The sequence below is a fragment of the Mirounga leonina genome, unplaced genomic scaffold (assembly GCF_011800145.1).
Source record: "Mirounga leonina isolate KUSES-001 unplaced genomic scaffold, KU_Mleo_1.0 Mir_168, whole genome shotgun sequence".
Classification (NCBI taxonomy): Eukaryota; Metazoa; Chordata; class Mammalia; order Carnivora; family Phocidae; genus Mirounga; species Mirounga leonina.
Window position 1 is genome coordinate 32,312,451 of NW_023270426.1, and position 23,067 is coordinate 32,335,517.

The 23,067-nt window shown below is 40.8% G+C and overlaps 1 long non-coding RNA gene, 1 other non-coding gene and 1 pseudogene across 2 annotated transcripts in view; 2 read left to right on the plus strand and 1 right to left on the minus strand.

Moving 5' to 3' along the window:
* LOC118016798 overlaps window positions 1–23,067 on the minus strand; it is a 134,138-nt gene that overhangs the window by 2,948 nt on the left and 108,123 nt on the right. The gene's annotated exons all lie outside the window — the stretch shown is intronic.
* Window positions 1,102–1,203, plus strand: LOC118017212. Its single transcript, XR_004681077.1, has one exon. It is a non-coding gene; the product is annotated as a U6 spliceosomal RNA (small nuclear RNA).
* LOC118016797 lies at window positions 9,121–10,381 on the plus strand (annotated as a pseudogene).

Here is a 23,067-nt window from a genome sequence, read left to right on the forward strand (position 1 = left end):
GGAAGGAAGGAAGGAAAATTTTTTTAAAGCAAGAGAGAGACATTAAATGTTTTGATAAGAAGCATAGTAGATGTCACAACCTGTGTTTTGGAAAGATAACTAGTGACAGGTGAGGGGTTTGGGTCTCTTTGAAAGCAGAAGAATTTGGGCAGAATCTGTGGCTATTCTGTGTAATTTCTTGATACAGTAAACTGAGAGATAAATTAAGTGAAATGATACAAAATAGATGGAAATAATTTAAAAAACAGTATTATCTAATGACATAATGTTATTGATTTATCATTAAAATATATTTTTAATTTAAGCAATATATACTTTTTATTAAGATTTTAGGAATTACAAAAAAGGAGAGGAAAAAAATTAGTCATCCATATTCCCACCACCTCCACACAACCTCTAGTAATTTTTTTTAAAGATTTATTTCTTTTTAAGTTTATTTATTTATTTTTTTAGTCATCTCTACACCCAACGTGGGGCTTGAACTCAAGACTCTAAGATCAAGAGTCACATGCTCTTCCAACTGAACGAGCCAGGTGCCCTAACCGATAGTGATTTTTTAGTGTATTATCTCTATTGTCTCTTCTTTTTTATGCCCAAGAGTATTTTGTTGTGTTGTGACCACAATACAGATAAAAGTTTTTCCTACCTTATTTTATACACATTATATTCTTAAATCATTGTAAGCTTTTGCTAAACACAATTGCCAAACACATACGCTACAGCAGATACTGCTGTTTACCTGTCTAATAGTCCTATTCCAGATCTTCCCTGCTGGCTGAATCCAATATTTTTTGGCCTACACCTCCCTTATTTGACGTAAGCAAATCTTCATTAATATAGAACAGTCAAGGTAGTTCTCTCTTAACCAGTAACTGATGTAATAGCTTTCTTTCAGAAAGTGGCAATGTTTTTTACTTTGACAAAGTTCTCCGTGACTGTAGTAGTTTGAAAAATGGACCCCAAAGCTTTCAGATCCTAATCCCTGGACCTGTAAATGTCACCTTATTTGGAAAATGGGCCTTTCCAGATGTGATTAAGTTAAGGATCTTGCTGGATTATCTGGGTGGCCTTAACTGCCATCACCAGTTTCCTTATAAGAGAGGGTTTCCACAGCACACATGCCAAAAATGGAATACTATAGAGAAGATAGCATGATCCTGCACAAAAATGACAAGCATTTTTTGTGAAAAGTTCCACATTTAAAAGAGAGAGAGAACCAAAGGGAGGTTTCACACAGGCACACAAAGAAGGTGATATGAAAATAAAGCAGAGACATTTGAAGACTGGACTGAGGTGGCCACATGCCAAGGATTGCCAACAGTCCCCAGAAGGTGGAAGAGACAAGGAATGGATTTCCCCCTAGAACCTCCATAGGGACCACAGCCCTATCAATGCCTTAATTTTACTGATTTTGGACTTGTGGACTCCAGAACTGTGACAGAATAAATTTCCATTGTTTTGTATTACCGAGTTTGATGTCATAAGAGCTGCAGACAACTAACACAGTAACTTACTCCAAATAATTCTTGAAATGTTCTGTCCCAGTTCTGGTCAATAAGACATGGTCTATGAAATGGAAGGTTCTTCTTGGAAAGATTTTCTTGCTCTTAGAAAAAGAGATGTGGGGGGAGGGTAGTCTAATTTTTCTACTGGATGTTATTGCATCTACCTATAACATTAGAACTGTGGCAGCCATCTTGTGACCAGCCATCAGGTGAGCCTGAGAACAAGCCAATGAGCCAAAGGTGGGAGAGCAGAAAGATGGAAAAAACCTTGGGCCTTTGATGACATCATCAAACTGCTTTAATTAACCAGCCCTGGGACTTTCCTATTATGAGATTTCTTCTTATTCAAGATAATCTTCTTACGTGAGATTAATGTGATTTTTAGGCTATCTTTGGTTGGGTTTTTCCTTACTTTCAGCTGAAAGCAACATACCAGATGCATGCATCAAATGGATTACACCATAATTAAGAAACTGGCCAACTAGGGACCTGAAAACTACTGCCTGACTTTGTAAATAAAGTTTTATTGGAACACAGTCTCACTCACAGTCTGCTGTCGTTTTTTGCGCTACAATAATAAAACTGAGTAGTTGTGATGGAGATCGAACGGCCCACAAGCTTAAAATGATGCTATCAGGACCTATCAAAGAAAGTTTGCAAACTCTTGCCATTCTTGAACACATCCATTCCTTTATTGTTGCATATTGTTTTTCTAGTTTCTCTGAAAACTGTCTTCCTTACATACATTTAAAACCTGTCACTTGACTACATTGCTGCATACACACCAAGTGCTATACATGGACAAAGGGTTCAATAAGAAAATAAATAACACACTCATGGAAACAATTTACAATCATCTCCTACTTCATCTGTGATCTTACCAGAGTTGGCCAATGGTTATGATTAACATGTGAGACTGCATTTTCCACATATATATAAGTACAGGTGATTACAAAAACTAATTCAAAACTGTAGCCTAATCTAGAAGAAAAACAAGAAAAAAAAGCTTTTCTTTCCCCTTTTTAAGTTTAAATCAGCCAAACTAAACTTCCTCCAGGGCTGAATGATGTTGGTGGGATGTATATCACGGTGAATGTTATTACAGCTGAGAGAGAAGGGCCTGAGCAGTCTCCAGTAGGCCAGACTGAAGATCCCACTTTATGGTTGCAATTCTGAGCAGGGAGAAAGCTACTATTCAGTGACTAAGGCAGGACTCAAAGCTTGTCATGTAAATGGAGCCAATTGTATATTTAATTGATGTTTTGACTCCATGCCACATTCGCTCCCTCTCAAAGAAGAAAAAGATCATTTCTTTTTAGCAGGTTCCCCACAATGCACTGCACTCTGAAGGCACCTTCCTTTAAATGATCTGCGTGGCAGGCAGTCCTGAGGTTAAATTTGTGGCTGCACACAAGCAGGTTGCAGGAGGGAGTCGCTGACCAAATAACCTTTTGAACTTTGTGGGAAGGTCAAGCTGTAGCTGTTCCGGCCAAACATTTCTACTTGCTTCCTTAGGAGCTGCTCAGGAGGCTCTCGTTGGGTGCAGAAAGAACAAAATTTTCACATCTCTTAAGTTCTTCTGGGGGGCTTGCAGGATGCCCCCTGGGGCAAAACGCAAATAAACAGGCAAGGTGCATAATCTGAATAATCTTTGAGGATGAGCCAAGCCTTGTCCTTTTGTCAGGAGGAATCATCTAGAACGAGTCTGGCATCTTGGAGAGAGTCCAGAGTAAACAGCCCCTGAAGGCAATGCTCTGTAAATGCCCAGGATCTGGCTGTGCTCTAACATACACACACACAACACTCACTTGCTCACTCACTCACACAATGCAATGTGCAGCAAAAACACCACCACCAAATCCTCAGGAAAACAACCAGAAAACCATTGGCTGCAGTGTGCCAGACTCAGAGAATGGACAATCAGAGGCAGAAAGTTTCAAGTCCATGAATATTCAACAAGAATCAATGAAAGTGCTTTTGGAAAGCTCCCGATTGGCACTTCCAGCCTATTCCACAGTTACCTTCTTTCCAAAACAGCTGATAGGGAAGCATTCTACTTCCTTTCCCAAAGAATGCTGGACATGTGCTACATTTTCCATATCAACCGTGCAAAACAATGACCCCCCTCCCCGCCCCATTTCTTAACTGAGACAGATACTAAATCTGTGACTGAGGAAGCACACATTTTATTGAAGGATTTTAGCTCTTATAAGATTTAAAGTAATAATGACAGTTAATAAATAACTACAGTAAATAAAAATTTTTATTTAAGAAGTTAGTATAAGAGCACTTAAAACTTGAGCATCTTGCCTTTTATAACTTCAAAAGGTTTGATACATGTTGTCTGCTAGCTCACATAAGTTTCAATATAGAGCCCTATCAAGTGAGCAGGGATAGGGGTTCTTTATTTGATAGCAATGGAGGCTCAGAGTTAACAAACGACTTACAAAGGTTGCATTGTTTTCTTTTATCCAGGTTTAATGATCATTATTAAAATCATCTATGCTTCTAAATAAACATAAAAACTTAGAAAATTTTAGAAAATTGTTCTCATAATTAAAAAACAAAACAGAACAAACTTCCAACCAAGCCTGTTTGGCAGGAAAGTGCAGGCTTTACTGTCAGGCAGAGGTACATAGCTAGCTGGCTGTCTCAGTCTCATTTTATCATCTGTAAAATAGGCATAACAATATTTACCATGCAGGATTGCTATGAGAATTAGAGACAAAATATTCAAAGCCCCTGGAATATGTTAGAGCCATAATAAATGGTAATTATTCACATTTGGAGTATTTTCTTTCAAGGGGGCATTAGGTATCAGTTATTTGGATTTTACATGTAATTAAAAATATATTTTATATACAGTGTTCTATCACATTTACAGACATACACTCTTTATACACAAACTCTTTATAGACATACACTGCAGAACAGAAAGTACATATGCCTTCTTCCACCTAAACAATTCCCATTGTCAAACATACATGTAGTTTCCCACAACCACTCCTACAAAAAACGCTGTGATTAAAATCTTCATGCTAAAGCTTCATCCGCATTGAATTCTCAGGATCAATTTCCAGAATTAGAATTACTAAGTCAATGGCCAACGATCCTTGTGTTCTAATTGCTTTCTAAAAGGATTATAGTAATGCTCACAAGCAAAAAGCAGTTGAGAAGAAGGTTTGCTCACCTCACCCTTACTACCTCTGCCTCCATCCCTCTGGAAATCTGTGAAAATGTGATCACAAAGAGAACAATTTTCTGGTTTTGATTTATATTTCCTTGATTACTAGTGTGGTTGAATTTTTCCAAATATTTCTTAAGTGATTTGCAAATTGTTCTTTTCTTTTCCCATTTTTGAAGTCTTAATGTTTTTCCTAGAGATCTGTATGAGTTCCTTATTTATATGAAAAATGTTAACCTTGCTGAGTGCCACCTCAACCAAATGGGCAGGGACAAACAAGGCAGAAATGACTGTAAGAGAAGGACAATATTATAGGTCAATGACGAACCTACTGCGTTCTCAGTAGAACTGGGTCCCCTGATTTCTTCAATTCTCTGAGGCTGTACAGCATCCAGAAAGTAAGAAAACAAGAAGACAACCAAGTCACTAACATGTTTTGAATACTAAATGTGACTCTTCAATGTTTTATGCATCAAATATTTATTGAGCAACTATTCCATGTCAGGCTTTGTCCTAAATGCCAGGGATACTACAATGAAGAAAAGAGACAGGGTCTCCAGTTTCATGGAGCTTATTTATTGAATGTTTCCTAAATGTCAAGTGTATTTCCAGAGGCCTTCTCATCTCTGGCCTCAAGAACTCTAGGTGGTAAATATAATTATTTCTGTTTTTCAAATAAGAATGCTAAATCTCAGATAGGTTGGTGTATTTGACCAGCAGTGGACAGTAACAGTTCAGTGTTAGAGTAAGGCTGTGAACCCAGGCACACAGGATCCAATGCCCATGTTGTTTTCACAGTCCTAATAAATAAGATAAAACCCGGGGCGCCTGAGTGTCTCAGGCGTTAAGCATCTGCCTTCAGCTCAGGTCATGATCCCAGGGTCCTGGGATTGAGCCCCACATCAGGCTCCCTGCTCTGTGGGAAGCCTGCTTCTCCCTCTCCCACTCCCTCTGCTTGTGTTTCCTCTTTCGCTGTGTCTCTCTCTGTCAAATAAATAAATGAAATCTTTAAAAAAAAAAATAAGATAAAACCCCAAGTATAGGCAGTCCTTGCACTGTTGTAAAAATGATGTGTAGGCTGAAACTGTGCAAAATGATATTAATAATCAGTGGGGGAAATTAAATTGGTCCATGACCTTTAGAAATTTTTGTCAAAATACTGAAAACACTCTCACTGTCAGTTACGAATGTATAGGGAAATGAAAAAATAGTAAAACAAATATTTATTTAGCACACTGTAATTTAGCTGATTAGAAATATTGAGAATTAAAGTATTTTATTTCTTTGTAAAAATTTATCTAGGATAATTAGAATAGTGCCTGCCTTCTTGTCATATAACTTAAAACACAGAGCAAGTACCTTTTCCATGCCTTGGTAAATTGTCAGTCTCCTTTCCAAAATTTGGGTCAGTTTTACCATGTTATACTTTGCACTTTCAATGCACTTTCAATGCTGTGAAATGTGATTTTTTTTTTGCTGGCGTCATGTCCTCTGGGACATCTTCATTGTTTTGTAATTTTCCTCATTTATGGTGATAAGTTATCTAAGTTCCTTTGGTTGCTTATCTTGAATCTTTAAAATGGCTCCAAGGTCAACCTTCCCAGGCTCCCAGTTATATTTCCTAAACTTTCTAAACATTCAATTTGAATTTTACTTCCTACGTTATCACTTTTCCTTTCTTTTTTCTCTTCCATTTTTGTTGGCCAATTCATTCCCCTGATTATCCTGTAAATTGTCACATGGGTTATCACTGAAGACAAGGAGGCAACACAACTACACACTTTGCTGTCTGTGGGTAACATGAATAACAGATGCACAGTGACCAATCACTGAATTTGAAAGAAGTGACATGATTGGTAAATAACTAATGATAATGCACATATTTAAGAAGTGATTTGTATACTGACCAATTAGCAAGTAAGTTCATACTCTGTGCCAGTACTCACAGTTCCTATGCCATGGTAACTGAAATTTTAACTGTGTTGTTGGAGGGGGCTGCTTTTATTTTACTAAACTAACTGAACTGTAGTGCCTGAAATTAACACATACTGGAATCGTGCAAAATGAGGATCACCTGTATTATCTTTGGGCTTCTTGGAATTGGGTCTTGCATAAATATACCAGTGAAATGATAGCATATTTTTAAAAAGGCAACATTGATTCTATCTCGCCAGGTTGTCCCTCTCCAACAACGGATGTAAAATAGTAGGGTGTGGCCACAGAGAGCACTATCATTTAATCATTCAGTTGAAAACCCAGTCCACATACCTTCTTTCCTCACTCCAATGGACCTGCTTTTCTAGGATAATTCCATCTAGTTCACAAAGCATAGTGAAGATATTTCCTGTCTTCATGAAAAACACTTCCATCCTCTCCCTGCCCCAGGGAGGAAATGGAAAGAGAATGCTCATCCATCACAACAGGATGTGGAGCTGTGTACCTGGGTCCACCCCCATGTCTCAGATTTAATGTGCAGTTGTAACCCAGGCACAGATCTAAGCAATATGCCATATGTGCAGACCCCAAGAGAAATGAGAACAAGCCTGAAGGAAGTCAGGCAGGGCAGCTAACCCCAAAGATACTGAATATTCTTTGCCACAACAGTCCATTTCCTTTGTAGCCTGGTTTTCATGGGACTCTATATATGTCAGTGTGAGGCAAGGGGAAGACAGTGGTTAAGGGGCAGAGGAGTCTGCCTTTGTCTCATCCGGGTGCAGATGTAATTGTTAAAGTAAGAAGAGGGACACCAGGAGATGGAGGTGCATGAAAAGGGAAGTGCTAGAGCTGCCAGGATCAGAGTTTATCCTAAGACCATTGCAGTTGGACAAAAGTGTGTAGTAAGAGGAAAGTGTCTTCGTTGGGGTTTCCCAAAGGCTGATCCTGAATACAGGTAGTTAATTTGTGTGATAATGTCAAGAGGATCAGGAGAGTGGGAAAATGAACCATGGAAAGCAAGGAAACAATACAGAATATGCCAATGAGCAGGTAGCTAATGTGAGGAGTCAGGACTCAGTTGTCCTGGGACTTCTATGGGGCGATAGAAAACGCCTCAGAGTCATCTCACCCAAGGAACAAGAAAGCTGTTGAGGACAGTTCAACCTCCAGGTTGAGGGCTACCTGCTATCTTGTAACTTCTCGGCATTTAGGGTCTGCCTTGCACGCAGCAGAGCACACCCTTAGAGGCCAGAGGAAGCCTGGAGGTAGACAGTCACAAATTCTTACAGTATAAAACCATCTGGAGTTTACAAAATGGTGAGTACCAACAGATACAGGTAAGTCATCAACAGTGTCTGCTATTAGGTTATAATTATGGTCTAGGTGTTGTTCTAAGCACTTTGCATGTATTAACTCATTCATACATGTAAGCCTACAGCAAGACAACAAGGTAGGTACTCTTATCATCTTTTTATACATTAGGCACAGAGAGGTTAAGTAACTGGCCCAAGCTCACCGGCTAGCAAGTGGCAGAGGAAAAAATTACAGACCATACGGTAAGGCGCCATGTAACCTATATCATACTACCAACACCCACTGCGATGCATGCTTGAACTTCTCTACTTACTGTATGGCTATGGAACAGCTTCATTTTTAAACAGGATAACTGAAGAACATTTAGGGGGGAGCAAGACACTTTACATGAGCAGGGTCCCCAACATAATAAAGTACCAGCTAACTCCTGAGAGGATACCTGAGCTTCCATGTAGGAAAGAAACACTCTTCTCTTATTTAAGCCACTGTGTTTGGGAATCTTGTCATTACAATGGCCCAACCCATATCCTAATTAACACACACAATAATGTTGGAGCTTTAGTTATAGCTCCCAGACACCAAACACAAAAGAAGATATGTGGAACCAGCCCTGCCACAACACTAAGACCTTATATAGGAGGTGCTGAGTTAACATCTGTATACCTACATGCCTGCCCCAGTCGTGCGTGTTTCTTCTCTTGCTTTGACTAAAAGAAGGGCTTAACCTCTTCTAGAATTTCCTTTCCTTGTACAGGGAGCTGGTACGAGAGACAACATGACTGAGTCCTCTTTGGCTCCTCCACGAGTCCCTGCTTGATTTTGAGTCTGCCTCACCAAACCAGTCCTGAGGTCTCAGGGCCCAGAGCTGTCAGCAAACCTCCCACTCCCTGTTTGTGTTGGCTTGTGTCACTGTGACACGCTGGAGGTGTTGACTAAAGCTGTTTACTGGCTTAATTTAAAAACACCTCGAGGTGTTCTGAAAATTCTGCTTTGAGCAGCAATATGGAATGAGGCAAGAAAATAATGAAGATAAAGAGAATATAACAAAATTGTGTTGAAATCACATGGAAGAGCATGAAGGAACTTTTGAAAAAGTGATAATGCTATTTAAACCCAATCTCTCTCCCTCGCACACACACGTGCATGTGTACACATATACAAAAACACACATATAGGCCGGCCGGGCCGCTGTCAACTCTCCTCAGAGTCGGGCCGAGACACTGTGTATGCTGAGCCTCTGCGACCACAGGTTGCTGCACGTCCTGGGCCTTAGCTTCCCGCTGCTGACCCGCCGGCTGCTTTTGCTCTGCCCTCACTGCCTCATGAAACCGCTGGTCGTGTTCATCCTCGGTGGTCCCAGCGCTGGCAAGGGGACCCAGTGCGCCCACATCATCGAGAACCATGTCACCCAAATTAAGAAAGAAGGAAGGATGATTGCTAAGAAGTGAAAGAAGTCCATCAAGATGATTAGAGATTTGATACCATAAAATTGTCAACATTCACCTAAGAGAGACACAGCGAGAGAGAAAATACAAGCAGGGGGAGTGGGAGAGGGAGAAGCAGGCTTCCCGCTGAGCGGGGAGCCCAATGCAGGGCTCAATCCCAGGATCCTGGGACCATGACCTGAGCCGAAGGCAGATGCTTGACAACTGAGCCACCCAGATGAGACCTCTAGTTGCAACTAGAGGAGGAGATGGACTTTTAAGAATGAAATATGGTTACACACACCTTTCTGCAGGAGAACTTCTTCGTGATGAAAGGAAGGACCCAGATTCACAGTATGGTGAACTCATTGAAAAGTACATTAAAGATGGAAAGATTGTGCCAGTTGAGATAACCATCAGTTTGTTGAAGAGGGAAATGGGGCGCCTGGGTGGCTCAGATGGTTAAGCGTCTGCCTTCGGCTCTGGTCATGATCCCAGGGTCCTGCGATCAAGTCCCACATCGGGCTCCCTGCTCCTTGGGAGCCTGCTTCTCCCTCTGCCTCTCTCTCTCTCTGTCTCTCATGAATAAATAAATAAAATCTTTAAAAAAAAAAAAAAGAAGGAAATGGATCCGACAATGGCTGCCAATGCTAAGAAGAATAAATTCTTGATTGATGGGTTTCCAAGAAATCAAGACAACCTTCAAGGTTGGAACAAGACCATGGATGGGAAGGCAGATGTGTCTTTCATTCTGTTTTTTGACTGTAATAATGAGATCTGTATTGAACGACGCCTTGAGAGGGGAAAGAGTAGTGGTAGAAGTGATGACAACAGAGAGCTTGGAGAAGAGAATTCAGACTTATCTTCGGTCAACAAAGCCAATTATTGACTTATATGAAGAAATGGGGAAAGTCTAGAAAATAGATGCCTTTAAGTCTATTGACGAAGTTTTTGATGAAGTTGTGAAGATTTTTGACAAAGAAGGCTAACTCTAAACCTGAAAGCTTCCTCAAAATCATGCCTGAATAGTGCTTTGATAGCTGCTATTACAACCCCTTTTTAAGGCAATTTTAATCTTTCATAATTACATCTCAGTTAATGGCTGGAAAGTATGTAGTAAGACAAATTAAATTTTTTATCTTAGATTTTTTGGGTTATAGGAGTAGACGGTGAATTCAGGTCTAACTTATCTTAGCTATGGTGCTCACAAAACAAAGAAGGATATCAGTTTAGTTCTTTGTTTTTACTCAAAAAGTATATCCCTTTTATAGTTTGTGACTTCTGTGAGCAAAACTTTTTAGTATGTCTGTATATCCATTTAATAATTACAACATGTTACAATTAGGGATTCCCCACTTTCTTGTTTTCTTGCAGGTTTTAAATTTCCAACCTGTTAAGTGAATTTGTGGACCAAATTCCAAAGGAACTTATTGTGTAGTCGGTTCTTGCAAAATGTGTTTGGTAAACGAACTCATAAAATGAATTCCTAGAAGTGTTTTAGTATTTATCAAATAATTGACCATTTCCTATAGAAAGATAAGAAAACTTAGGCTTTGTTTTATTACAACTTATATAAAGTTGTGTGACAGGGCATCTTCTTTGCTTCCAGGGATTGGGATGGGGGTCACTGGGGGTTCAGAGCCTGGCAGAACTGTCAGTTTTATTCTGACATAAATCTGAGGGTAAGGGGCAGGGACCGCATCTAATGACCTGTGTTCCTGTCCTCTATTATGTAGTGTTCTTAGTGATTAAACTGGTCTTAACAGAATTCTTAGCAGTGGTACCTTGAAATGCATGTATGAGGTTTATGGTCAATGATTTGGTTAGCGTTTTAGTAACACTTCATTCAAAGTGTTTTTGTTTGTTTTCTAGATTAAATGTAGGGTTGGTATGAAGTAAAAACATCTAATGGTTAATTTCCCATTTGTGTTTTATTTTCTTGAATACTTTTTTTAGTTATTTGTTTAAGGAAATTTAAAAATCGTTGCACTTAGGTGAGAAAAATAATAAATATATCTAATAAATAAAAAAAACAAAAACAAACAAAACCACACATATATGTATATGTACACACATATATAATTTCAGGAGATCTTATCATTTTTATGGAGCTCAGTTATCCATACCACACACCATGTCTCAGGCTATGTGCAACTCCATAATATATTCTTCTAGGTTAAGAAAACAACTAAAAAACAGACTAAAAATATTAGTTTGATGTGCTTGAAAAATAATAGCACCTAAAATTAGATTCCTGTTGCAAAAGCCACCACATAAGACTCCCTGCTGACTTTTGTAGGGTCCAGGACCATCTGAGAGTGAGATGTGGGCAGAACCAGACCATACAAAGTGAAGGGCTAAAACTCTGCTGACGGAGAATCACCACCTGCCCAAGTTAGAAAACCATCTGTCCAATCTCCAGGAAACAAGCTCAAAGAGAAGATCATGCACTAGCCAGCAGCAGAATCAGGGCCCAGATCTCCTCTCTTCAACATTCCACAATACTTTCTGGTCTCCCTATTCTACCGCCCTTACTTTATGATGGTGTACTGCAACACCACATGAGAAGGAAAGTCCTGAGACACAATCCCTCTCTCCCCACCACCCTTGTATTTCCTCGTCATGCTGCCCTGCCACCTGCCTTACCCAACTCTGACCCACAGGGCCTGGCCACCTGTCTTGGTCCTTGCAGGTTGGGATCAGTAAGAAGAGGAAGTTAAAAGGGAAGTCAGGAGAGGAGTGGGGCATGCTCTTTGCAAGTGAGGAGGCTGAAGTCACAATATCAGGAGCGGTGCAGCACTGTTGCCCTCCCGCAGCCCAAGAACAAATCCAGGCATCCACGTCTCTGCCTCCCTCCCATGTGCTGACACAGACACTCTTTGTCTCGGATTGAAGCTTTCAGCACTAAAACCCACCATCTATGTCCTCTTTTTCCCACAAGTTGAAAGAATTTAGGAAGTGTTCCTAAGAGTCACCTGAATGGAGGCTTATGACCCAAGCTTTCTGGGTTTTGCTCTTTCTCTAGAGTGACTCTGGAGGAGAGGAGCTTGCTGGAACCAAGGCACAAACATTCTCCAGCCCCTAGGTAGGCACAAATTATCTTATCAGGGTGACCCACACAATGCCAATATTGATGGGACAGTTCTTTCTTTCTACTTGGAAAAGAAGGAACTTGCCCCTGATACACTAGAAAGGGAGAGGGCAGGAGAGTGGCCCGTCCAAGGTATATGTTCATAGCAGTAATGGCATCCAACCCTCACCCCAGCAGCATTTCTCAATGTAATATTTAATCATTGCTTTAAAAGTTACTACAATTCCGGGAGCAAGATGGCGGAGGAGTGGGAGACCTGGATTTCATCTGGTCCCAGGAATTCAGCTGGACAGGGATCAAACCATTCTGAACACCTACGAGCTCAACAGGAGATTAAAGAAAGGAATAGCAACAACTCTCTGAACAGAAAAGAGACCACTTTCTGGAAGGTAGGACGTGTGGAGAAGTGAATCTGAGGTGATATTCGGGAGGATAGACGGCAAGGGAGGGGGCTCCGTTGTCCGCTTCTGGCAAGTGATAGAGCCACGGAGCACAAAATCGGAATTTTGAGAAGTCTGCTCCACTGAGGGACATCACTCCAGTGGCTAAGTGGGGGGTGGAACCCTTGCAGGACAGTGTGGTCTCAGGACCCTCGGGGTCACAGAAAGACCAGGGGTGCCTGAGTGTGGCAGAGCTCCCAGGTATTGGAGCGGGGAAGCCGGCTGCAGAGACAGAGTGGAGGAGCGGACTCTCAATTCGGGGTTGCCAAAAACCGAGATCCGCCGCACAGTCGGGCCACTGCACTTCCAGCAGGGACCCAACAAGTGTCAGATCCGGGGAGACTCCCCTTCCTCCCCCAGGAGAAGCAGTGCGGGAGTGCACCACAGGGATCTGCTGGGTTTGGAGACTCCACACGGGGTCCTGTGCCCAGAGATAGAAACGCTCGGTCACAGACCAGGTGAGCATGGAGTGTGGCTGGAGACCAGGGAGACGGGAGTGATTGACTGCTTTTTTCTGGGGGCATATTGAGGAGTGGGGCCCCGACTTCTCTGCTCCTCTGGGGCAGAGATTGGGAGGCTGCCATTTTCACTCTTGTCCTCCGACGCTGTACAGAAAGCTTGCAGGGAACAAAAGCTCCCGAGAGCAAACCGGAGCAGATTACTTAGCCCAGACCAGCAAGGGCGGGGCAATTCCACCTCCGGCAAAGACATTTGGGAACCATGGCAACAGGCCCCTCCCCCAGAAGTTCAGCGAGAACAGCCAGCCAAGACCAAGTTTACCAATCAACGAGAACAGCAGAACTCCAGCGCTAGGGGAATACTGCACATAGAATCCATGACTTTTTTCCCACAATTCTTTAGTCTTTCACAGTTAATTTTTCTTAACTTTTTTTTTTTGAATTTTTCTTTTTGTCTTTTTCAACCAACATCTTATCAACCCCTTTTATAAAAAATATTTTTTATTTTTCATTTTTAGAGTCATATTCTATTCCTTCATAGTAGTTACACTTATTTTTGGTATATATATATAAGTTGTTCTCTCTTTAAAATTTTGAGATACAGTTTCTTCTAACAGATCAAAATATACCCTAAATCTCTAGTGTATGGCTTTGTTCTAGCCTCCTTCCTGATCACATTTTCTCCTTTTTTTTTTATTAAATCCTCCTTTCTTTTTTCAACTTATCTTATCAATTCCTTTTATAAAATCTTTTATACTTTTCATCTTTACAGTCATATTCCATCCCTTCATCATACTAATCCTGATTTTTATACATATATAAGTTTTTCTTTCTTTAAAATTTTGGGAGGCACTTTCTCCTAACAGACCAAAATACGCCCAAAATCTAGTGTGTGGCACTGATCTATGTACCAGCCTGATCATATTTGATCATATTCTGTTTTTTTTGTTTTGTTTTGTTTTTGTTTGTTTTTATCTTTTTTTCTCTCTCTCTCTTTCTTCTTTCTTTCCCTTTCTTTTCCCCCAGTTTCAGGTCTTTTCTGATTTGTTTAGTGTATATTTTCTGGGGGTGTTGTTACCCTGTTAGCATTTTGTTCTCTCATTCATCTATTCTCCTCTGGACAAAATGACAAGACGGAAGAATCACCTCAACAAAAAGAACAAGAGGCAGTACCGACTGCCAGGGACCTAATCAATATGGACATTAGTAAGATGTCGGAACTAGAGTTCAGAAAGATGATTTTAAAGATACTAGCTGGGCTTGAAAAAAGCATGGAAGTTATTAGAGAAACCCTTTCTGGAGAAATAAAAGAACTAAAATCTAACCAAGTTGAAATAAAAAGGCTATTAATGAGGTGCAGTCAAAAATGGAGGCTCTAACTGCTAGGATAAATGAGGCAGAAGAGAGAATCAGTGATATAGAAGACCAAATGATGGAAAATAAGCTGAGAAAAAGAGAGATAAACAACTACTGGATCACAAGGGCAGAATTTGAGAGATAGGTGATACCACAAGACGAAACAACACTGAGGGGGGCAGAAGGTATATTGGAGCAAATTATAGCAGACCACTTCCCTAATTTGGGGAAGGAAACAGGCATCAAAATCCAGGAGGCACAGAGAAACCCCCTCAAAATCGATAAAAATAGGTCAACACCCTGACATCTAATAGTAAAACTTACCAGTCTCAGAGACAAAGAGAAAATCCTGAAAGCAGCTCAGGAGAAGACATATGTAACCTACAAGGGTAGAAACATTAGATTGGCAACAGACCTATCCACAGAGACCTGGCAGGCTAGAAAGGACTGGCAGGATATATTCAGAGCACTAAATGAGAAAAATATGCAGCCAAGAATCCAGCTAGGCTATCACTGAAAATAGAAGGAGAGATAAAAAGCTTCCAGGACAAACAAAAACTAAAGGAATTTGCAAACACAAAACCAGCCCTACAAGAAATATTGAAAAGGGTCCTCTAAGCAAAGAGAGAGCTAAAAGCAACATAGACCAGAAAGGAACACAGACAATATACAGTAACAGCCTTACAGGCAATACAATGGCACTACATTCATATCTTTCAATAGTTACCCTGAATGTAAATGGGCTAAATGACCCAATCAAAAGACACAGGCTATCAGATTGGATAAAAAAACAAGACCCATCGATATGCTGTCTGCAAGAGACTCATTTTAGACCCAAAGACACCCCCAGACTGAAAGTGAAGGGGTGGAAAACCATGTACCATGCTAATGGACACCAAAAGAAAGCTGGGGTGGCAATCCTTATATCAGACAAATTGGATTTTAAACCGAAGACTGTAATAAGAGATGAGGAAGGACACTATATCATACTTAAAGGGTTTATCCAACAAGAAGATCTAACAATTGTAAATATCTATGCCCCTAACAGGGGAGCAGCCAATTATATAAGGCATTTAATAACAAAAGCAAAGAAACACATCAACAACAATACAATCATAGTGGGGGACTTTAACAGCCCCCTCACTGAAATGGACACATCATCTAAGCAAAAGATCAACAAGGAAATAAAGACTTTAAATGACACACTGGACCAAATGGACTTCACAGATATATTCAGACCATTCCATCCCAAAGCAACAGAATACACATTCTTCACTAGTGTCCATAGAACATTCTCCAGAATAGATCACATCCTAGGTTACAAATCAGGTCTCAACCGGTACCAAAAGATTGGGATCATTCCCTGCATATTTTCAGACCACAATGCTTTGAAACTAGAACTCAATCACAAGAGGAAAGTCGGAAAGAACTCAAATACATGGAGGCTAAAGACCATCCTACTAAAGAATGAATAGGTCAACCAGGAAATTAAAGAAGAATTTAAAAAATTCATGGAAACAAATGAAAACAAAAACACAACTGTTCAAAATCTTTGGGATACAGCAAGGCAGTCCTAAGAGGAAAGTATATAGCAATACAAGCCTTTCCCAAGAAACAAGAAAGTCTCAAATACACAACCTAACCCTACACCTAAAAGAGCTGGAGAAAGAACAGCAAATAAAGCCTAAACCCAGCAGGAGAAGAGAAATAATAAAGATCAGAGCAGAAATCAATGAAAAGGAAACCAAAAGAACAATAGAACAGATCAACAAAACTAGGAGCTGGTTCTTTGAAAGAATTAACAAGATTGATAAACCCCTGGCCAGACATATCAGAAAGAAAAGAGAAATGACCCAAATCAACAAAATCATGAATGAAAGAGGAGAGATCACAACCAACACCAAAGAAATACAAACAATTATAAGAACATATTATGAGCAACTCTATGCCAGCAAATTAGATAACCTGGAAGAAATGGATGCATTCCTAGAGATATATCAACTACCAAAACTGAACAAGGAAGAAATAGAAAACCTGAACAGACCTATAACCACTAAGGAAATTGAAGCAGTCATCAAAAATCTCCCAACAAACAAAAGCCCAGGGCCAGATGGCTTCCCAGGGGAATTCTACCAAACATTTAAAGAAGAATTAATACCTATTCTTCTGAAACTGTTCCAAAAAATAGAAATGGAAGGAAAATTTCCAAACTCGTTTTATGAGGCCACCACTACCTTGATCCCCAAACCAGACAAAGACCCCATCAAAAAGGAGAATTACAGACCAATATCCATGATAGACATGGATGCAAAAATTCTCACCAAAATACTAGCCAATAGGATCCAACAGTACATTATAAGGATTATTCACCATGACCAAGTGGGATTTATCCCTGGGCTGTAAGGTTGGTTCAACATCCGCGAATCAATCAATGTGATACAATACATTAATAAAAGAAAGAACAAGAACCATACGATCCTCTCAAGAGATGCAGAAAAAGCATTTGACAAAGTACAGCATCCCTTCTTGATCAAAACTCTTCAGAGTATAGGCATAGAGGGTACATACCTCAATATCATAAAAGCAATGTATGAAAAACCCACAGCGAATACCATTCTCAATGGGGAAAAACTGAGAGCTTTCCTCCTACGGTCAGGAACACGGCAGAAATGTCCACTATCACCACTGCTATTCAACATAGCATTACAAGTCCTAGCCACAGCAATCAGAAAACAAAAAGAAATAAAAGGCATCCAAATCGGCAAAGAAGAAGTCAAACTCTCACTCTTTGCAGACGATATGATACTTTATGTGGAAAACCCAAAAGACTCCACCCCAAAACTGCTAGAACTCACACAGGAATTCAGTAAAGTGGCAGGATATAAAATCAATGCACAGAAATCAGTGGCATTCCTATACACCAACAACAAGACAGAAGAAAGAGAAATTAAGGAGTCGATCCCATTTACAATTGCACCCAAAACCATAAGATACCTAGGAATAATTCTAACCAAAGAGGCAAAGAATCTGTACTCAGAAAACTATAAAATACTCATGAAAGAAATTGAAGAAGACACAAAGAAGTGGAAAAATGTTCCATGCTCATGGATTGGAAGAACAAATATTGTGAAGGTGCCAATGCCACCTAGAGCAATCTACACATTCAATGCAATCCCCATCAAAATACCATCCACTTTTTTCAAAGAAATGGAACAAATAATCCTAAAATTTGTATGGAACCAGAAAAGACCTGGAATAGCCAGAGGAATGTTGAAAAAGAAAAGCAAAGCTGGTGGCATCACAATTCTGGACTTCAAGCTCCATTACAAAGCTGTCATCATCAAGACAGTATGGTACTGGCACAAAAACAGATACATCGATCAATGGAACAGAATAGGAGCCCAGAAATGGACCCTCAACTCTATGGTCAACTCATCTTGGACAAAGCAGGAAACAATGTCCAATGGAAAAAAGACAGTCTCTTCAACAAATGGTGTTGTGAAAATTGGACAGCCACACACAGAAGAATGAAACTGGACCATTTCCTTACACCACACACAAAAATAGACTCCAAATGGTTGAAAGACCTCAATGTGAGACAGGAGTCCATCAAAATCCTAAAGGAGAACACAGGCAGCAACCTCTTCGACCTCAGCCGCAGCAACTTCTTCCTAGAAACATCGCCAAAGGCAAGGGAAGCAAGGGCAAAAATGAACTATTGGGACTTCATCAAGATAAAAAGCTTTTGCACAGCAAAAGAAACAGTCAACAAAACCAAAAGACAACCGACAGAATGGGAGAAGATATTTGCAAATGACATATCAGATAAAGGGCTAGTATCCAAAATCTATAAAGAACTCATCAAACTCAACACCCAAAGAACAAATGATCCAATCAAGAAATGGGCAGAAGACATGAACAGACATTTTTCCAAAGAAGACATCCAAATGGCCAACAGACACATGAAAAAGTGCTCAACATCGCTCAACATCAGGGAAATCCAAATCTAAACCCCAATGAGATATCACCTCACACCAGTCAGAATGGGTAAAATTAACAAGTCAGGAAACGACAGATGTTGGCAGGGATGTGGAGAAAGGGGAACACTCCTACACTGTTGGTGGGAATGCAAGCTGGTGCAGCCACTCTGGAAAACAGTATGGAGGTTCCTCAAAAAGTTGAAAATAGAGCTATCATATGATCCAGCAGTTGCACTACTGGGTATTTACTCTAAAGATACAAATGTAGGGATCTGAAGGGGTATGTGCACCCCGATGTTTATAGCAGCAATGTCCACAATAGCCAAACTGTGGAAAGAGCCAAGATGTCCATCAATAGATGAATGGATAAAGATGTGGTATACACACACACACACACACACACACACACACACACACTGGAATATTATGCATCCATCAAAAGGAATGAGATCTTGCCATTTGCAACGACGTGGATGGAACTGGAGAGTGTTATGCTGAGCGAAATAAGTCAATCAGAGAAAGACATGTATCATATGACCTCACTGATATGAGGAATTCTTAATCTCAGGAAACAAACGGGGGGTTGCTGGGGTGGGGGGGGGGGGGAGGGATGGGGTGCCTGGGTGATAGACATTGGGGAGGGTATGTGCTATGGTGAGCGCTGTGAATTGTGTAAGACTGTTGAATCACAGATCTGTACCTCCGAATCAAATAATACATTATATGTTTAAAAAAAAAAAAAAGAAGAAGAAGAAGATAGCAGGAGGGGAAGAATGAAGGGGGGAATCAGAGGGGGAGATGAACCATGAGAGATGATGGACTCTGAAAAACAAACTGAGGGTTCTAGAGGGGAGGGGGGTGGGAGGATGGGTTAGCCTGGTGATGGGTATTAAAGAGGGCACGTTCTGCATGGTGCACTGGGTGTTATCTGCAAACAATGAATCATGGAACACTACATCAAAAACTAATGATGTAATGTATGGTGATTAACATAACATAATAATAAAAAAAAAAGTTACTACAATTCCACAGAACTATCTTTCGGTAATGGTTCTAATTACAACTTTAAAATAGAATCACATGGAGGTAGGCCCTGCAAAAGACAAGAAATGGAGGAAACTAACATGTCACACATTAGCACTGCTCTTTGTCTACTTTTGATTAATCTAAGTATGTTTTAAAGCACTTCTTAGGGGGAACCAAGATGTGTAATGTTTACGCTACCACACCCCTAAATCTTCTGATTCTCAGCTGTGGGCCATTAGGTTGATATTATTCAACTCAGGCATACTTGGAAAATAAAGCTAAAGGACTGACAAATTTGGAAGATATAAAATGGATCCTATATTTGTGCAAGTCTAAATTTTATTCAACGACTATAAAAAGGGGGAGATTAAAGAAAGAAAGAAATCATAACACTCCCAAAACAGTCCCATTTTACAAACTGGGATGTCCAGCCTGGTTTGGTACTGGCTTGAGGCCACTGAGGTACTTACATGGCAGAGTCAAGAAGCAACCCAAGACCGACTGACTGACTCTGGATTGTATGCTCCTAACCAACCATTATGCTATATTGCCTCTTAATGCCTAGAATATTCTTAAATGTAGCATTTTTGAAATGTGTTCATTCATATATGGTGATGGCGTGTCTGTGCCAAGAATTTCACATTAGTTGCTGAGGATGCAAACAGTTGAAAATGACCAGGTTCCTGCCCTTTGGAACTTACATTCTAAATGTACAGAATTAGGCTTGCATAAAACAAAGAATAATTGTAGAAATAAATAAAATTAATGGAGAGGACTCTCTTCACCTAAGTTCTCCATGGAAAGCTTGGCCAGGGTTTACAGGCAGGTAGTTTATTTTGGGAAGTGACCCCAGAGAAGAGACGTGGGGACTACAGAAAGGGAAAGAAGGAAGGAAGAAAAGCTGAAACCAGGGCAGAGTTTCAAGTTGGTCACTCCCGTGGTCCATGGGGTTGATCCTGCGGGACACTAAGGAACTGTGTAGAATGCTCCTCAAAACTGTCCACCCAAGGGACAGAAGAGAGAAGCATTGGCCCATCAGCTTCTATTGGTCCTGGGCTATTAATTCCCGCCCAATCCCAGCCTGCACATGTGAAGGTCCTACTGCAGCATCAGAAAAATCCTGGAGTCTCTGGAACCCTGGAGCAGAAACTGAGAGAAGCTAAGTGCAGTTGAAGCTATGAGGTGATACCTGAACAAGGCTGTTGCCACCACAATGGCTGGAATCAAGACTTTGGTGGGTGGGTCAGAGTAGGCCTCTCTGTGGAGAAGGCTTCAGGGCTGAAATCTAAGGATAGAAGAGCTAAGAATAGCAAGAGCTGGGAGGAGAGCATTTCTAGGCACCGGAAACAGCATGTTAAAAGGCCCTGAGAAAGAGCTTGCATCTTTAAGGAACCAAAAAATCAGAGTAGCTGTGGTAAGGAAGGGGGTGAGGCAGCTCAAGATGTGATAATAAAAAGGACAGAGGCCAGATCATGCAGAACCTTGGAGAGCATGATTAGAATTATATTCTAAGTTAATATGAACTCATTAAAGGGTCATAAAAATGTACCCTCCTAATCTCCAATAACCACAGGTATGAAGCTGAGAAGTCATGCTGCTCTGAGAAGGACAAATGGGTTGACAGCACGACCAACCAAAGATCCATACTGGGGCCAAAAGTGAAGGCTTTGTTCCAAGTTGGGGCAGGAGTGATGGCTTGTCTTGGGAACCTACTGCCAGGTTCAACAGGCAAGAATCCAGTCATCAACACATTGTCATGAGAACAGCTTAGAACCAAAGCTGGGATGGGACCAGGAGCAGGATGGATAGATACTATTTGGGGAACTCTTAGGCATCAGGGTGCCTTAATTTCCTTTGTCTGGTGTTAGCATTGATCATCATTTTAGAAAAAAAAGTCTCAAGTCTCCAAGACCTGGACGAACAAGAATTCTGAAAGCAACTCTGGGGCACCTGGGCAGCTCACTCAGTTAAGCGACCGACTCTTGATTTTGGCTCAGGTCATGATCTCAAGGTCATGGGATCCAGCCCCCTGTGGGGCTCCATGCTCAGCAGGGAGTCTGCTGGAGATTCTCTCTCTCCTCTCCCTCTGCCCTTCCCCCACTCTAAAATCAATCAATCAATCAGGAAAGAAGGGAAGGGAAGGGAAGGGAAAGGAAGGGAAGGGGAAAGGAAAGGAAGGGAGGGGAGCTCCTGACTCTCCGCGTGAGGTGCATTTTCATCCTCCCCTGAGAAGTCTCTCTGATTTCTGCTGCAACTCCTGTGCTGGGCCCAAAGGGAGGCATTAACATTCTGATCCAAGCCTCAAAAAAAACCCCTTTCCCTTGATATATTTGTTGAACAGGAATTGCTTGTCTATGTTTATTTAAACATATTTGCCACATGATTAATGAGTAACATGAAGCGCTTACACCTGGGGATCATTAAACCTGTCATTTCCATTTCCCTTGCCGGTCTGACCTTTCCTTAGCTTACAGGTACAGCACTGTATATCCTATCCTGTCTCTGTAATACCTTTTATGGTTGTGTTACTCAGAGTAGGCTAGATGTTAACAAGAGTAAAATTCCAGTGGCTTAACGCAACAGGTTTATTCTCATTTCTGTCACAGTCCCATGCAAGATTGCAGTGAAGTTCCACGCAGTCATTTCGGGATCCAGGCCCATTCCTTCTGACAGTTCCACCTTCCTCTGAGTCCTTGGGATAATCTCCATTTGGCCAGCAGAGAAGCAAAGAGAGCTCATGGGAAAGGTGCCTGGTCTTCAGTGAGGCACCCTGACTCTGATGAGAACTAGTCTCATCTCCCAGCCCTGCTTTTGCCCTGATGCACAGGTAGTAAGAAGCACCATGAGCGGGAAATCCAAAAAGAGGGGACCTTGGATACCTCACTGGGCACCAGCAGCCTCCACCACAGTGAGGAAAGAAAACAAAGCACCTTCTAACTTCTATGACAAATACGGAAACTGTACATGTGCTGTATCATATAATCAAGGTCTGGGACAAAGAAAAAGGCTTGGCTTCCTAAAATGCATATGGCAACAATACAGAGTACTCAAGTACATTTAGGTGTCTCTTTCTCTCCATGACCCTATAGTTGTGAAACTTCTGAGCCTGCAGAGGTTTTTTGTTTTTTTGTTTTTAAATTAACCTTTCTTTTTAGTTGTAGTAAAATATATATAACATAAAATTTACCATCTTAACCATTAATTGTACATCTCAGTGTTAAGTACATTCACATTGTTGTGCTACTAATTGCAAAAACTCTTTCCATAACTTCAGAGTAATTAACATTCAAGAAAACTAATAAATCTAAGTTCGCAATTCCCCACATAAAGACTGTAAACACTTCTTAAGAGTTC